At 43.7% G+C, this 18,872-nt stretch overlaps 2 pseudogenes; both read left to right on the top strand.

Moving 5' to 3' along the window:
- LOC110315780 overlaps positions 1-16,936 on the top strand; it is a 19,725-nt pseudogene extending 2,789 nt beyond the window's left edge.
- A 413-nt stretch (positions 16,937-17,349) lies between these two features.
- Positions 17,350-18,293, top strand: LOC110315781 (annotated as a pseudogene).
- The last annotated feature ends 579 nt before the right edge of the window (positions 18,294-18,872 follow it).

The raw sequence follows: 18,872 nt of genomic DNA, 5'->3' as shown, positions 1-18,872 counted from the left end.
AAAGGGTATTCAAACAGCAGCATTAAAGAGAAGAGATCTGTTCAGTCCTATTATTTTGTGCATCCTGCTCTCGGAGACCCAGCCTACTGGAGTCCTCTGGCAGGGCACCCCTTTGCTATGGATACATCCCAAGATTTCACCCACAAAAATCTTGTCTTATTACCCTGCCTCAGTAGCACAATTGGCCTTGATTGACCCACAACAATGTATTCAATATTTTGGCAGTCCCCCTCNGGAATTGATTGTTCCATATAATATGAAGCAAATACAAATATTATCAGCCACTGTTGATGATTGGGCAACTTTGAGATGTAGCTTTATGGGGAAGATGGATAATTTCCCTAAGGATCCCATTTTGCAGCTGATTAAAGTTCATCCAGTTATTTTTCCACGAATTACTTCTCGAGTGCCATTGCCTGATGCCCCTTTAATTTTTACAGATGGGTCTAAGACAGGCTGTGGAGCATATTTGATCCATGGCAACACACGAGTAACTTTACAGTGTCCCCCTGCTTCTCCCCAAGTTATAGAGTTGCAGATTGTTATAAAAGTTTTTGAATTCTATTCCGAATCTTTTAATTTAATTTCAGATAGTCAGTATGTGGTTAATTTGTTAGCAGGACTGGAAGTGGTGGGGAAGGTGAATTTTCGATCCACTATAGAGGATTTGTTAAATAAATTGCAATACTTAATTTTAAATAGAAGTTCTCCATTTTTTTTGTCCAACACATTCTAGCTCATACAGGTTTGCCTTGCCCTTTATTAGAGGGCAATGATTGGTTGATAAAGCTGCCAGAGCTTCTTCTGCCTTTTAGATTCAAACACCTATAGAACGGGCTCGTGAATTTCATTCACAGTTTCATGTGAATTCCAAAACACTTTTTTCTTGATTTAATATTACTAGAGCAGAGGCAAGGGATATTGTTATGGCTTGCAAAGCCTGTGCCCCCCTATTGCCTCAGGCGAGTATAGGAGTAAACCCTCGCGGCCTGCTTCCCCTCCACATTTGGCAAATGGATGTGACTCATTTTTCAGAATTTGGTCAACTGCAATTTGTTCATGTTTCTGTAGATACAGCCTCTGAGGTGTTGTTTGCCTCCCTGCATACAGGTGAAAAGGCATGCCATGTCACTGCCCACTACTTTGAGGCATGGGGTGCATGGGGTCAGCCCAGAGAGCTTAAGACTGATAATGGACCTGCTTATACTTCAGCTTCTTTTGTAAAATGATGAGTGTCCGCATGGTGCATGGTATACCCTACAATNCTCAGGGCCAGGGCATCATTGAAAGAGCCCATCACACACTGAAAGAGTGTCTAATAAAGCAGAAAGGGGGAATAGCCTATGGTGCTACTCCTAGGGAGAGATTGACCACTGCTCTCTTTACCTTGAATTTTTTAAATAAAGATAAAAATGATTTGACTGCTGCAAAATGGTTTGCCAATCCCAAGGCATCCTATAAAGGCACAGTCATGTGGAAGGATGTTCTGAGTGGACAATTGCATGGGCCCGATCCTGTATTGATCTGGGCAAGAGGGTCTGTTTGTGTGTTTCCACAGGATCATCGCCAGCTGCTGTAGGTTCTGGAACAATTGACGACGGTAGTTCAAGATGGACGAAGGTGCCCTGATGAAGCTGCTCCTCGGGGTGATGATGCTGCCTGCAGTGATGACTGAAGATCTAAGATGGGGAATCATGTCAGCATTTCCGAAACCACTGCCATTGACCCATTCAGCTGAAGTTTTTCCTCACCTTTCTACTTCTAATGCATCTTTGCAGTTACACTTATTGCCTGGAGATGAAGATGTAGTGGGGGTTAAGGAACCTTTAAAGTTAGGCCTGAGAGGATTATTGTGCTTTCAAATAATATATAATTTTTCTCAAGATAGTGCTTGTGTGCAAATGTATAAATGGGATGTGTACAGATATTTCTCCTTTGAGTATGTTGATGGGTGGGGCGTGGGGAAATGCTAGCTTTTATTGGAATGGATTTGTATTATTTGAGCTTTCTGTTATTCAATTTGCTTGTGGAAAGAATGTATCCTTTAAAGCCATGCCTGTATGTGTTTGGCCTCCTTTTGTATTTTTAGTTTATAATGGTAGTTATTTTGATGATGTTGTGGAATGTAAGGAGGATATATGTTTTTATAGTAATGCTTCTATTTTTCATTAGCTATTGTGACCAGAATGCCTAGATTTGTACCATGGCTCATACAGGCCCTTTCGGTTATGAACTTGTTTAGACCCAAAAGGTCAACTCCACTTGGGTGGATGTTTCCATGGCTGAAGGACTTGCAAATTGGATTGCCACCGCTATGTCACACCTAAAGGAATGGGCCAGTATTGGTGAATTGGCACTTTGCTGCGTGCTCATCAGTGTCCTGGCCTTTTGGTGCATCTGCCACATGCAACATTGCCATTGCAGGGCTTAAGCTCTGTTGATACAAGCCTTTGCAGCTGTGGAGATGGGACAATCTTCTCAAGTGTGGCTTGGCATTCTAGAGATGTAGTAAATGACGGGTAAGACTCCCTGGACATGTTACCCACCTAAGACATGGATCAGACCACTGGTGTCTGTCTCCTGATGTTGGGTAAGGAGCATTGTTGCAGGGGGCAACCTAAGACAGGCATTCTCTCTGCCAAATTAAAGAATAAGGGGGAGATGTGAGGAGCAGGTTTGGCTGCGGCCCCAAGATGGTGCCTGGGACTGCTGCCAAGTCTAACAGCTAACAACTGACTCCCTCATATCCCTCAAGATAGACACGTCCGCTAAACTGCACTGCACAGATGCACCACGATGAAAGATTAGATGATGTGATGAATGTAGTCCTGTGCCAATGTACTATGCTTACGTGGAATAGGGTGATGGGGAGTGGACTAGAGGGTATAAAAGGGGATGGCCAGGAGAGGTCGGGGGGATCCTTTTAGTGCACATAGATATGTTCCTGAATAAACTGCTTTGAGAAGGACATCAGTTTTGTCACTTCTTTTCTGCTAGTTGGAGATGGTAGCGACAATGCACAACACCATAAAATACCCTTGTAACAAGGCATAATGAACATTTTACACTATTATTTGTCTGTTCTGGAATACAGAGCCAACTTTCATGCTTTGCCAATCTACTATGGCAGTACTCAGAAGGCTGAGGCAAGAGGATTGCTTGCATCCATTTTGGCAGGGATTCTGTGGAGTAACTCCAGTAGTAGAGCTCTTGGTTGGCATTCATGTTTTAAGTTATTAATCAGTGCATGATCTAAACAGATGGGAGCACACCTTTCTTCCCAGAACATGTGAGTCTGGTTAGAGGCTCAAAAATACAAAGTCAACTTTGTGAGGCAAGCCTTCGCTGTACTATAATGTTTTCAAAACAACTTACAAAGTGTGTCAGGGAGGGACACGCCGTCCATAGTTCTAAGAAAGTTGGAGGGGTTTTCAGAAGAGTTCACTGGACATGGAGACATTTTCTAGGATTAGGAGAGAGCCTTGATATTTGCAGAATATGGAAATATTTGCAGTTGTGGTGGTAGCTTAAAACCGCCTGTACCTTCAGTGTTCTGGCATCCTCTGTCCTTTCCTGGATTTAATAAGCACAATGCTCACATGCATAGACACACTGTGTGTAGTGTGTGTGTGTGTGTGTGTGTGTGTGTGTGTGTGTGTGGGAGAGAGAGAGAGAGAGAGAGAGAGAGAGAGAGGGGGGGGGGATTATTAGAATATTCAGATCTAAAGGGGCATCTGTATCAAATCCCCCCCCCCACAAGACTCAGGGAATCTAATACACATATGAACTCAGAGAGACTGAGGTAGCATTCTCAGGGTCTGGTGGGTCTACACCACATGGGGTGTCAGTGTTGAGAAAAGAAGTCGACACAAACTCCCATCCCAAACCCAGAAACTTCATTGATATGAAGTTGCAAATGAAAAAATAGTTCTCTCCAATGAAATCTTCCTGAGGGTACAAATCTCCCTCTTACCTGAAGGACTAATGCCAACCTTTAGTGATCTCGTAGGAGGTCCTATGTCTCATAATAGTTTGTCAGGCCTTTTGTTTTGAGGGGCTTTTTGATTTTGATTTTAATTTGACTCCAATTTATTTTTTCTTATGTATTTATCGTACAGCCCACTCACTGCTCCCCTCAAGGTCCATCCTCCAGCATTCCCCCCCCCCCATTCCTCCTTTCCTTCTCCTCTGAGTGAGTGGGAGCTTTCTGGGTATCTCCACACTCCAGTACTTCAAGTATTTTCAAGGCCAGGTATATCCTTTCCCACTGAGGCCAGGCAAAGCAGCTCAGCTGGAAGAACATACCCCACAAACAGGCAATAGTGTCTGAGGTATCCTGCCAACAGCCAGTTGTTAGGGACCCAATTGAAAATGAAGCTGCACATCTCCTACATCTGTGTGGGGAGGCCCATGACCAGCGCATGTATGTTCTTTGGTTGGTGGTTCAGTCTTTCAGAGTATCAAAGGTCCACTTTAATTGAATCTGCTGGGCTTCCTACAGAGTCCTTAACCCTCAGGTCCTTCGCTCATGTATTATGGCTACCAATTTTGCGTTTTTATTGGATTCTTGTGTGTGTGTGTGAACCTGTCCTGCATTTACATGTATTCCTTGTGGCTTTTCTTTGGCTCTTTTACCTCTATTTCTTTATTTCATTATATTCCAATATGTTAATTTTTGTTCTATTTTTATATGATCCTTTGTTTGCTTTTTGTTTCTTTGTTTGCTTGCCTGTTTTCTGAGACATGCTTTCCTTGTGTAACTCTGGCTTTCCTGGAACTCACTTTGTAGATGAGGCTAGACCACCTCACAGAGATCAGCCTGCCTCTTCCTCCTAAGTACTAGGATTAAAGGTGTGTTCTACCACACCTGGCTCCTTCTTAGTATTCTTTAGCTATTTGTTTGTTTTTAGCAGAGGCAGAAAGTATTGAGAAGGAATAGAAGGTTCTCAGAGGAGTTAGGGGTAGAACAAATACAATCAGAACATACTGTATGAAAAGAGTCTATTTTCAATCTATGAAGAACACAAAGTGGGGCTTGGGAGATGACTAAGAAGTCAAGAGCACTGGCTGCTCTTACAGAGAACCAAAGGTCATTTTCTGGGATCCACAAAGAAGCTCCCAAATATCTGTAACCCCATTTATGAGCCTAACTACTGATATCCATAAAGTACACATAGTACTACATGGTGCAAAGATAAAAAAAATTAAAATAAGTAGTTTAAAAATTATGTAAATCTTCTTTTGATTTTTATGTCATTTATTATCTTTTACTTTACCTGCATTGTTATGTTGCCTGCATGTATGTTTGTGTGAAGGCATTGGATGCCCTGGAACTGGAATCACAGACAGTTGTAAGCCATGGTAAGTGTGCTGTGAATGAAGCCACATCCTCTGGAAGCACAGCCAATGCTCATAAGTGCTTAGCCATCTCTCCAGCTCCTATTATATGAATATCAAGAAAACAACCAGAAAGAATCAGCTTGGCCCATTGTCTAGAGCATGTGCTACCAAGTAAGGGAGATAGACAGGCTTAAGTCTTATACTACACAAGGAGGCAGAAACAAGATCCTATCTATTTTGAGTCTAGCCTGGGGTATAGACTGAAAGTATTTCACCTAGACACCTTTAAATAGAATGTACTGGGTTGAGCATCTCCGTATCCAGACTTGAAAAGTGAGATAGTACACGAGTACGAGCTCTGAATGTCAGAGCTCTGGCACCTGGATTGTGGGAGAGCAAGCAACATAGACAGGACCCTTGGCTCACTAAAGTCATCCTGATCTAAGTTTGAACTCAGGTAAACTTACAGGCTAGTACCTAGCATTAGTTTTCATTAGCTTCCAAGTTGCCCCCTAACAAAACCTGAATCTAGCTCCAGTCTCTAGGCTAATCCCCAACAATACCAGAGTTTCCAGGTTACACCCTGAACAAGACCAATGTCTAAAGGTTATTTCCCCCAACAAACCTGAACCCCAGCTTGCAAGTTCACTCCTTGCCTAGTGACCACCAATGCAGAGGGGACCAAAAGTTAAGCTTATGATATGGCAACCAGCACAAGCAAATTATATTAGAGGCCACGGTCTCTTTCCGATTAGGTGCTTGCACACATACTCTCTGCTTGCTGCTTACTAGAAAGCCTTGCCTCATAAACAGTCAGGGCTCCCCCACCACCAAAACAGTCCTGCACGATGAAGGTGCTTTGGGGGTCATGAGCTAGCTAGAATAGAATAAAAACCCTGCTGTGGGTAGCATCCTACTGGCTCCTGGGTATGTGTTGGGGGATCACTAACATACCTGGCACAACATTTTGGTGCATTGGTTGGGAAGTTTCCCATGACACATAGGACTACTGATGTAGAGGGTCTTGAAGCTGGCAAAACTAGTCTAGGTATTTGTGTTTTATGTTTGTAACATTGTGTTAAACTTCCTGCTTTTTTTCCTGTCTGAGTGCTGAATTTCTCAGAGCTTTCTGTGGGAGATCTACAGAGCAGAACAGAAGCCAGCTTGTGTAAAGATAAATGTGGTAATCCTTCCAACCAAGTTGAGATGATTTACTTGTGTGGAACCTGGTGACTTGTCTCACCATGGTAATACTTCTGGATTTGAGCCAGGCTAAGGAATCTGTCTGAGTGTCAGAAGTTTTCTATGTCGTCTGACCAGGTGAGCACTTGCTTGATGGAGCAAAAACTTATGAATTGTGCAACAGCTAATTTGTCTGAATATTAGAGACTTTCTGTGAGATCTACAGAGTGTAAAGAAAACCTGTGTAAAGATAACGGACTCATGCTGACATGGTGACTTTTCCAGGTCTGAGCAAACATTTGTGCAGTACTGAGGGTTGCCATTTGTGTGAGAGCACCACCTTCTGGTTGGTTCTTGTTACTGAGGGCTGTATATTTTTTTCTTCTGAGTGGTGTCACATTCACCTTCTGTGAGCACCACTTTCTGGTTGGTTCTTGTTATTTCAGGCTGCTGTATTTGTTTTTTGTTTTGTTTTGTTTTTTTTGTTTTGTTTTGTTTTTGTTTTTAGGAGGACATGATTTCAATGTTTTCAACTGTTAATATTCAACAAACATAATTATTTTAAGATATGTCTCCTTTTTCATTTCTGAATTTATTAATTTGCATACTGTCTCTGTGCCCTCTGATTAGTCTGGCTAAAAGTTTATCTATCTTGTTGATTTTCTCAAACAACCAACTCCTAGTTTGGTTGATGCTTTGTATAGTTCTTTTTGTTTCTATTTGGTTGATTTCAGTCCTGAGTTTCATTGTTTCCTGCCATCTACACTTCTTGGGAGCATTTGCTGCTTTTCGTTATGGAGATCTTAGGTGTTCTGTCAAGCTGTTAGTGTTAGCTCTCTTCAGGTTTTTTTGGAGGCACTTAGAGCTATGCGTTTTCCTCTTACCACTGATTTAATTGTGTCTCACATGGTTATGGTTTTGGCTTTTGTTGCTGACTGGCTGTTCTCAATTGAGTGGGTCCACATCCCTCTCTGTGAATGCCACGTTCTGGTTGGTTCTTGTTACTACAGACTGTATTTTTTTTTCTAGTTTGATTGATTTTTGTTTCTCTTTCCTTTGTTCACTGACTATAAATGGAGTAACATCCTTCTGGGTACAAGGCCTTATGGTACAAATTTGTTTTTCTGGCTGGTTGTGGTTAGAACAGATGTATCTGGGTGCAGGGCCAGGAACCATCCTGAGCCTAGGTTTGGGTGGGCGTGGGCTCAGGTGAGCCAAGAGACCCCCACCAATCTGTTTCTTTCTTGTGCCTGTGCATTACTTTCTGGTTATATTTCCTTTCTACCTACTAAGGAGAGAAGATTGGATTTGTGTTTGGGGTGTTATAGAGAGGTCTTTTTCAAGAGTATTAAGTTCTGGTCATTTCTTGACACTGACCGGTAGAGGGTGAAGGTTTTGTGGTTTTGTGTGTTGTATTTGTGGGTTTTGATACAAAATGACTGACTTCGATGAGATAACTGTGACTCTTGACTTTGACAGGTGACTTTGACTTTTTTTTTACTTTGATTGACATATTACTATGAGACATGTTACCTCTATCATACTCTACAGGCTGTATTCTACAGGTTCCCTCCACCACTGAAAGAGCCAGGAACCAGCTTCCTGGCTACTCAGGGGAGCCTCTCACAGTGTTCTTGCTTCCCCTGTATTTGCCCAGATTGAGATTTTAACACCACTGAAGGAAGGGAGAGGCTCTTGGTCTACCATCAGGCTCTACTAGAAGGTCTCAATGCAGCCACAAATGGACCCCAAATTTGGTTATATTAGACAGTAAAAGACTTTTAGAGAGGGTCAAAGAGGCATTTCAACAATATACATCCATGTAACCTAAATTATTAGAAGACAAGATAGCAATCACTCTAGCTTTTACCAGAAGACCACAAGAGATGCCATAAACAGATAGCCTCAGAAGAAGGAGGTAAGGGGGCCATAAAGATCAAAAGTGCCCCCTCCCTAAGCCCAGGGTAAACTTAATGTCAAAGGAAAAGCCACTCATGTTTTTGTTGATAATTAATAAGGGTCAACATTCTGTCTTGTTAAAGCCTGAATATAAAGTTTCTTCATCAGTTTATAAATGACTTCTGGTGACAACAGAAATAATAAAAAATCCAGGATCTCTTAGAGACCTTGACCAATTTGGACTATTAAGCCTCCACTAAAAAGGATTTACCCTGTCAGCTATAGGTTAGCTCAATAGAACTATGGATACATATTCAAAATCAGGACCCTGCTATTAGCCAATGGCTAATGTGTCACCAACTGGCAGAAGCTGGACCCTGCCCTGTTTACACATCAGTACAGAAACGACCTCCTGGTTAAAGAAGATACCAGAATGACTCCTTACCATCCTCTTTTCTTGAGTGTCCCTAGGATAACTTTGCAGCTAGCCTGTTGCCTGATCCTGACCACAGTTGTTGGGACTCTGCATGGCTGCTCAGATGGATGTAGAGATGACGTTGCTTACCAACAGCAACAGCCTCATTCAGGATAAACAGAGATATGCTGGAACAGCAGTGGTCTCAGAAACCAGGACCATATGGAAAGAGCCATTCCTAGCAGGTATGTCAGCCCAGAAGGCTGAACTAGCAACTCTGACCAATGCCTTAGAGCTGAAAAAAGACAAGAGACACAGACAGCCAGGGTGCCTTTGCTACTGCTCACTTCTGTGGGCCTCCTTATAAGAGAGAGGTTACTCACCACAGCAGGAAGGACTATCAAAAATATAGAGGAAATCCTCTCCATACTAAGGGTAAGAGCCTAAAAAGCTGGCCATCATTCACTGTCAATGACTAATTTCCAACCAGTGGGAAAGAAGTCAGCCCAGTGGGTAGCCCTAGAACTTGACTTCTCCTGTCCTTGATTGCAGTAGACCCAGGAGATCCCACCTTCTCTGAGCAGTCAGAATATGTGATCTAGGCCAAAACTTGTTCATCTCTCAGTGTGATAATTATTGATAGAGGATGCCAACTTGAAACCAGCTGAAATTATTAAAATCAATGAGGCCTGTCAATTGACTAATGTGGTTGACAATGAGAAAAACCCTGATACTCAATACCACATCACCAAGCCAAGAGTCTATTAGGAAATGGACTCTACAGACGTAAAACAAAAAGATCTGGGTACAAATATTTGCTGGTATTAATAGATATCTTATCAGGATAGATTGAGACTTTTCCAATTAAACATGAAACTATACAGATGGTAACAAAGAAACTACTAAAAGAAATTCTTCCAAGATTTTTTTTTATTTTTTTTAAGTTTATAGAGTCAGATAATGGACCTACATTTGTGTTTCAGGTAAGTTAGAGATTAGCTAATATTCTGGAGATTGATTGGAAATTTCATGTGCTCATAGACACCAGAGAACGGGTCAGGTAGAGAAGATCAATAGAACCCCAAAAGAGATGCTAACTAAATTGACCTTAGGGACTGATGGTGACTTGGTGACTCTTCTCCCCTTCATCCTTATAGAGTATAGAACTTCCTGTACCTGATATGACTTCCCCCATTTGAAGTTATCTTTAGTTCAATTACTCACAGAAATTATTATGGAATCAGATGATTGCTAATTGTTACACAATTTAGAGTGTGTCCAATGGGTACATAAATGTGTTTGGTTTAACCTTTATGCTTTCTATAAAATAGGATCACTTCTGGAGCTCCACCAACTTTAGCCCAGAGATTGTATCCTAGTCAAGAGACACTGCCAAAGGACACTAGAGCTTCCCTAAAAGGGTCCCTATGCTACAGAGTCAGAGCGTGGATTCACCAAACATTTGTTTGAAGTTGAAGAAGATCCTGGCCAGCAGGAGGAGTCAAAACTCTTCCTATCTCCAATAGATGGGCCCTACCCATGCCCCAGGGACACCACAAAGACATAACACTGGTACTGATTTCACGAAGCTTCAGAAAGTCCCATGATTTAGATTTCTAGTCACAAGAGAAAAGGGCATGAGATGCCAAATATTTTAAGTTCTGACTCCATTTTAGAGAACCTGACCTAAGTTTGAACTCAGCTAAACATATAGTATGGTACCTGGCACTAGTTTCCAAGTTGCCCTCAACAAAACCTGAGTCTAGTTCCAGTCTCTATGCTAATTCCCAACAAGACCAGAGTTTTCAGGTTACACCCTTAACAAGGCCAGTGTCTCCAGTTCGTTCCCCCACAGGTTACAAGCCCACATTTTGCCTAACAACCATCAATGCAGAGTGAAACAGAAATGAGGTTTATGTATGATATGACTCCCAGCACCAGCCAACTATGTTAAAGGACACAGTAGCTTTCCAATTAGAGGCTTGCACATGTACTCCCTGCTTGCTGCTTACTATAAAGCCTTGCCCCAATAGACACTAGACCCTGCACCACCACTAAAACAGTCCTGCATGATGGAAGTTAGTTGGGGGTGAAGGAGGGGCCAAGCTAGCTTGAATAGAATAATAGCCCTGCTGTGAGTTTTATCAGATCAACTCCTGTGAGTGCATTGGGGGACCACTAACATTTCCCTGGCAAAACAGTACAAGCTCTGAATATCAGAGCTGTGATACTCAGGATTGTGGGAGAGCAAGCATCCATGACAGGGCCTGTCACTCATTAGAGCCAGCCAGAGCTTTGTGCTATCCTACACGGTTCTCAAGCACAAAATCCACAAAGATCTGTGTCGAGATATTTCACCAATCAAGATTTAGGGTTAGGGGATTCCTAAAAGAATGTCTTTGTTGTACAGGTGTCCTGCTCCATGGGTTAGAGTACTGAACTGTAGCATGGAACTTGCCTTGTATAATATTCCTGTCCACAAGAATGGGACTTTCTAACATGTCAGTTACCCGTGTACTTGTCTCCTTCTCCCAAGTAAGATGTCAGAGACCAGGGAGGTCCTGGGAACTTACACTTAATTGGATTACTACTCAAAATGGAAGTCATACCCCAATACTTTTTTTATATAAGTATGGGTGCTTCTCTTATGTTGGGGTCCATTCCAGGGCAAGCTTATAAAGGACAGTACCATAAATCTTATACATAAGTGCTGTTGGGTAGCTGGTTTGGATCTTAGTTTATTGTGCTTAACTATACAAAACAGATCTACTGACTTCCATTATGATCCATTTCTATTGGCACAGAATATGTAATTGATTTTGACATTAGAAAGTTTCCTAATAAGAGCAGAAACATATGAGAAAGTTTCCTTATACTTGGCAGACTAGCCAGGTAACAGATACCTAGGCCTTAAATTCCATCTAGGCTTTCATATTTTACCTAGGTGTGAGGAACGTGTTGGTGTGTTGGCAGAGGAGTGTGCATGTAGGCTTGGGAGCACTAGAACCTAAAGTGCATTCTCTCTTTACACCTGTGGTCTCACGGCTGAATGCAGGCTTGGTAGGAAGTGCCATTGACCACTGATCCCTATCACAGCCTACTAAGATCTCTTAAAGTTCTTTTCTTAGAAAACAGTTTTGTTTTTAGATTTTTGAGACACGTATTCTGCTTAGCAGGACTGGTTGTCCCACAACTCATTTGGTAGGCCAGGCTATCTCAAATTCAGAGGTCTAACTACCTATGCCTCGAAAGTGCTGGGATTAAAGGCCTGTAGTAGCACCTCCCAGCTAAACTAGATTTTTGTGTTGTTTGGTTTGGTTTTTGAGAGAGTGTTTCTCTATTTTAGAGTCCTCCCTGTCTCACAGTTCCTTCTGTAGATCAGTCTGGGCTCTAAAGGTGACTTCGCTCTGTCTGCAGGGTGCTAGGATAAGAGTCATGTGCCAGCCCAGCCAGCTCTAGTGAAATTCTAAAACAGACCCTTACTCCATAGGTTTCACTAATTAATAAATAGCTACTTAGATAAGGCTAGTCTCAAACTCATTGAACCCTGTCTACCTTTGCCTCCAGATTTCAGGGATTAGAGGGGGTTGCCACCGTTCTTCTTATGGATTGATTTTCTCTTAATGATTTGTTCTCTGTGTTTTGGTGTTTCCCCTGCATATATTAATGTGCACCAGATGTATGCCTGGTGCCCAATAAGGTCAGAAGGAGGCTTTACATTTCAAGGAACTGGGATCACAGATCATTTCAAGCCACCAAGGAGGTGCGGGGAATAGAAGAATAACAGGTGCTCATTATTGGGGAGCTAACTCCACAGCGCCAGTCCCACACCTGATTTCATCTTGAGCAAGCATTCTGGCCTGATCCTACCTGACACATTATCTGTTTTCTGTCTGCCAAGGGTAGCATCACCCTCAGATCCACCATTTTCTGATTGTCTTTGGCCCTATTTAATAATGGGCCCGATTATAAGGCTCAGGCTGTCCTTCTATTGACAATATGGCTGGGGAAGGGCTTGAATTAATCCTCCTGCTTCCAACTCTTGAATTGTGAGGTTCTAGCCATGGCCATTTGTTTGCTGCATGTGGTGCTGGAGAGAGGACTTCCTGTATGCTGGGTAGCTCCCTATAAACTGAGTACACACCCAGCATCCTGAGACAATGTTAATGGAATCAAGTCATGCCCTTTCCTTTAACGTTTGTGTAGGAGTTACTGCAGTTTATTGCAAAAGCATCTAATTTAGCCCTTGAGCTCCAGAACATATTCCTGACTATTAAAAAATTGTTTTTCCCAAATCAAGTGACTATAATATCTATGAATTATTTTATGTCTATAATCAGCAACAGACTAAACACTGATCTGAGGCAAATCAGACTGATTTAATCACATGAATAACATTGACCCAGGTACAGTGATTCAAAACAGTAATACTAGCAGGAAAAGGGATGCTGAGGCAGGAGGATTGCTAGAACTTAGAGTTATAAAACAGCCTTAGCTTCAGAGCAAGACACAGTCCTGTCATAAAAAACTCAAAACTATGTAATAATTAAGCAAATGAAGGGAAAATATCCACAAATTAAGTGATGTGTTGTTAATATATAAGTGAAATGTTTGAGAGGGCAGGGCGATATGGAGATACACTCACAATGAACTCTGATTCAATCAGTGAAATGGATGTTATAAATACAATTTAAAGGGTAGAGTTTAAAAATCGAATTCAGTTACAGTTTGTGTTTGGAGGCATGGCGGCAATTGGGAAGCGAGGTTTATAAAGGCTTCAGTGGAGACAAAGGTAATATCCAGAGACCTGGAGCCTGGATAACTTCCTGGTTCATCTGGGACTCAGAGACTGATCTGCAGTGCTTACAACAGGCATGCCATGATTTTCCCTTCAGTCATGCAGTCTGAAGTAGAGAAATTTTAGACTCCAGGATAAGATTGAAAATTTTAATTTCTGTCTCTTTAGAGGAACATATTGAAGATGTTGGGTTGCATTCCAAATGAAGTTTTAGCCTCAGCTCCAATATACTTCTATGATAGCATGTATATTTCATTAGTGTTCTTCATATAATTTTTTGAGACAAGTATGCTCTATGTTGTTGACCATGTGAATCTGGGTAAGGTAGAAATCAGATCATTATGATTTACATGCTCCCTCCTGTTTCCTTTCACTGAAATGATTGTCTTTATTTGTTTTTGTGAGACCCTGGCTCACACTGTAGACCTGTAGACCATTCATCTTTGATCTCCTTCAACTCCCAATAGCGAGAATGACACTTGTGGGTTACTCATGTGTGTTACCGTAGGATTTGCATCATTTACACAAAGTTTTCTTTTTTGGATATGATGTGCTTTTGGGACCCAGGAATGCCTGAAAATTGTAGAAAACCATTGTCATCAACCTGCTTATGGGAATTCAATACTGATTCACAACACAGGACTTTTTTGTTTGTTTTATTGTGTGGTAGCTTGTTTGGTTTGGCTTTATTGATTTTGTTGGTTGGTTGCTTTGTTTTTTCATTTTTTTACATTTTTTCTTTTTCTTTATTAAAAAATTAATATTCCTTAGATTCTTATTTGCAGTACAGTCCTTATCACCATCCTGGTCTGTCCTGATTGTTCCTCACCCCATAACTCCTCCCCAATTTTTTTCCTTTTTTATTGACCATTTTATTACATATCTCTTTTGGGGGGATATTTTCTTTATTTACATTTCAAATGTTATCCCCTTTCCCAGTTTAACTCCCTCCAGGAAACACCCTATCAGATCCTCCCTCCCCCTGCGTCTATGAGGGTGTTCTTCTACACACCCACCCACTCCCACCTCCCTGCTATTGATTCCCCAGAGGCCATCCTCTGCTACATATGCAGCTAGAGTTGTCTCCCTTCCAGTTTTCACCTCCACACCCCCTTCCATTCTCCTCCCCTTTACCTCTAAGAGGGTGTACCCCCTCACCCACTCTCATCTCACCCCACTAGCATCCCCCTTCACTAGGGAAACAAACCTCCAAAGGACTCTTTTCCCATGTATCATGAACCATAGACCAATTCATGTATACTTTTTGGCTGGTGTCTTAGTCCCTGGGAAATCTGAGGAGTCCAGTCAGTTGATGTTGTTTTCTTCCTATAGGGTTACAATCCCTTTCAGCTCCTTCAGTCCTTCCAGATCTATATCATTGGGGTCCCCAAGATACATCCATTAGCTGAATGTGATTGTCTGCAATTGTCTTAGACAGATGCTGGCATAGCCTCTCAGAGGACAGCCATATCTTGGCATCAGCGATAGTGTTGGGCTTTCTTCTCTGCTATTTGGATGAATCCAAAGATCCCAGTCTCTGAGTGGCATTTCTTTCAATCTCTGCTCCTTTTATTGTAACTATTTTTCCTGTAGATAGGAACAATTCAGGATTAAAATTTTTGAGATGGGTGACTGGCCCTTCCCTCAATTGAGAGCCATGCCAATGCACTGTGGGTAGTCTCTTAAGGTTCTATCTCTCCTTTATTCCTTATTTCAGCTAGGGACATTCTCATTGAGTCCTGTGAGTCTCTCCCATTTGTCTATTTACCTTTCATTCATTCTCTTATTTCTAAGAAAGAGTCATACATAAAAATATTTTGACCCAAAAGTTGTATGCTCTCTCAGTGATAGAGAGGCTCCCGTGATGCCAGTTTAGGATGAAGAGGTAAATTGGTGTCTCTGCATTGCCTGAACTGTAATTCACAAGCTTAGTGGTTGATGTGATGGTGAGGAAGTTTTATAAACTTTGACTTGAATGTATATTCTTTTTTGACTCCTTCCTCAGGAGCCTTCTGACTGGAGACCTTAGAGTAGGAGTGTTCAGACCCCACCCACACTCCAGAAGCTGGTAAATCTGACTCTAGTGAGATATAAGGCTTTGGCCATGTCCTCTCTGGAGGAGCTGCCACCTGGACTCTTCCCAAGACTGTTCAAGGAGGCCATCACTGGCAGACACACCAAGCTCATGAAGGCAATGGTAGCAGCCTGGCCTTTCTGCTGACTCCGGGGGGGGGGCACTGATGATGCATAACCTGGATACATTCCAGGCTGTGCTAGATGGAGAGTTTCTCCCCAGGTAAGTAATAACCAAGTACTGTAGAAGGGAGCGTGTGGAGTACACAGTGGAGGTTGTCAAGGTTAGTTATAAGTGGATCAGATGCATCTGGCGGCATCATAATACAGGGATACAGAGTTCTTGAAACTGTTTTACTTATATTGAGGACAGTTAGATATGGATTAAAGTTGAATATGAACTAGAGTAGACATAGCCTCTCAATAGAATGATCCTATTACTGGCATTTCCACAACCAGTAATATTGTGTCTAAGGAGAAATAAAGTGTACTTTAGTGAAAGAACAGTAATCAAGTGTACTGAAGCCTGGGAACGTTTCTGTAGCATGCCTGAGTCCAACTTGAATAGCAAGTGCTTAGGAAAACATTCACCTTAGCACGGAGGAGAGCAGAGTTTGGACATATGTGGCAAAAGCTGATTCAGGGTCTGCTGACATTCACATGTTTCACCTACGGGAGGGCAAAAACCACAGGTTCTTGACCTAAGAAATGTGCAGAGGACAGCAACTGTTTAGCAGAGATCTTGGATGAAAAGCAAATAGTGAAGGTGCATCCTAGATATGTACTGAGGCAGCATCTGAAGGTCAGAGTTGATCTGTGCAAACGTTCTGCCTCAGTGAAACACAAGAAAGTTTCTTGAAGTGGGCCCAGCAGAGAAAGGGCTCCCTACATTTCTGCTGTACAAATATGAAGATCTGGACTCTGTCAGCCAAAGGTATCAGAGAAATCTTGAATGTTTTTCTGCAGACCACATCACTGAATTGGAACTGAATACCGAATAGACACTGTTAGAGGTGGCATATTTTGCTCACTACTTTGGGCAGATGAGAAATCTTTGAAAAGTCTTCCTGGTACCCCTTCACAAGATCACCATCTCTATTTTCAATAGAACAGGAGACAGAAGCCAAGTGTATCAACAGGTTTATTTCTCCCAATTCAACTGTCTCCAGCAACTCTTCATGCTCTACATCTATTTTCTCAGAGACCAGATGAATCAGATCCTGTGGTAAACAAGAATAGAGAGCTGGGTCAGCTACCAGAGCAAATCTGTCTGTTTTATCTTAAGGATTAGTGGTGCATGATGCCAGCCAGTCACTTGGAACAAACATTTAGAGACTCATAAGACTGAAAGTTATCTCTTGTTTCCATGTGCACTGAGATATACAAGGGAAATTTTACAAATTAAATCATTGTCTCAAATGAGCACTCATGATGTAGAGAAGTAATTTGGTGTAAAGAGTAGGTCAGGTGTGGTGTCCTGATAGGGGAACAGAGGTGGCGGCTGTGGGGGCCCTGGTCGGTTTCCAGCGTCCTCGGCTTGCCCTTGGGCCAGCAGCACGCCCCTTACCTCCCTTACCCCGCCAGTGGTGGCGAAGGCGGCCAGGCCCGGCTCGGAAGAGGCCCGGGAGACCACTAACGGGCGATGGCAACAGGGCAGCCGAGCGCACAGTTCTGCAAGCTGTTCATCGGAGGCCTCAACATGCAGAAGAGTGAGTCGGGGCTGCGCGGCCACTTCGAAGCCTTTGGGATGCTGACGGACTGCGTGGTGGTGGTGGTGAACCCCCAGACTAAGCGCTCCCACTGCTTCGGCTTCGTGACCTACTCGAACGTGGAGGAGGCAGACGCCGCCATGGCTGCGTCGTCGCACGCGGTGGACAGCAACAAGGTGGAGCTGATGCGCGCCATGTCGCAGGAGGATTCAGCGCGGCCCGGGGCGCACGCCAAGGTGAAGAAGCTGTTTGTGGGCAGCCTCAAGGGCGACGTGGCGGAGGGCGACCTGATCGAGCACTTCTCGCAGTTCGGCACGGTGGAGAAGGCGGAGATCATTACTGACAAGCAGTCCAGCAAGAAGTGCGGCTTCCTCTTCGTCTACTTCCAGAGCCACGACGTGGCCAACAAGGCGGCGGTGGTAAAGTTCCACCCGGGCCAGGGCCACCGCGTGGAGGTGAAGAAGGTGGTGCCCAAGGAGGATATCTACGCGGGAGGTGGGGACGCGCGGGTGGCCCCGGGCAGACGCGGCGGAGGCCTAGGCCACGGCAGGGCAGTCGGAGGCAGCGACGGTGGCCGCGACCAGAACTGGCTGGCCAAGAGCAGCAGGGGTGGTGGGGCTGGTGGGGGTGGCAGGGGCCACAACAGCTACGGTGGCTACAGGGGTTACAGCGCCTACAGGGGCTGCGGCTGCAGCTCTTACAGCTGCAGTGACTAAGGCAAAGGCTTAGGTGGCTTTGGCAGCTACAGCCAGCACCAGTCCTCTTACAGGCTGATGAAGAGCGATGGCCAAGGAGGAGGCGGCAGCGGCTGGAGCGGCTGAGCAACAGTGGACCTTACAGAGGCGGCGGCTGCAGCTACAGAGGAGGCTCCTTCTAGAGGCTGGGTTCCCGATGCCAGCGGCGGGCACAGCCATCGTCGCCCTCTGTGCCCGCCCCAGGTGCCCTCCGGGGAAGCCGCTCACCCTGGGGGCCACGACACCCCCCTAACCCTGCTTGCCTGCCCGTCCCCCCCCCCCCACATTTTTGTGTTACAGTCATTGATGGACTCTAATTTTTTATTATTACTTGGACCTTTTCCCTTAGGCTCCAGTCTGCCCTAGCAAGAGTACAGACTGCAGAAGCTACATAGCTTCAGGACAGACAGAAGCAACCTAATTTCTGGGACAGACCCTGTTTCGGGCTCCAGAAATTTGAGCCCCTTCCTCATAAGAGGAAAGGTGGCCACCTGTGAGGGCTCTGTCTGTCAGAGCAGGTGAGAGAGTCATATTGTGTCCAGGGTCCCTCAGTGGCTAGGCTGCAGGTGAGTGAATAAACTGCAGAGGCAGCACATCTTCTGGGACAGGCCCTGTTTTGGGCCTACATCTTCAGCAAGGAGGCAGATCTGAACGCCAGGCCTCTGTGCACCTTCCCTGATAGAGGAGAGCTTCCCTGCAGAGAGTAATATGACCACTGAGAC

This window comes from Mus pahari, unplaced genomic scaffold (genome assembly GCF_900095145.1).
Source record: "Mus pahari unplaced genomic scaffold, PAHARI_EIJ_v1.1 scaffold_11706_1, whole genome shotgun sequence".
In the NCBI taxonomy this organism is placed as follows: domain Eukaryota; kingdom Metazoa; phylum Chordata; class Mammalia; order Rodentia; family Muridae; genus Mus; species Mus pahari.
This window is presented reverse-complemented; position numbering and strand designations above follow the sequence as displayed.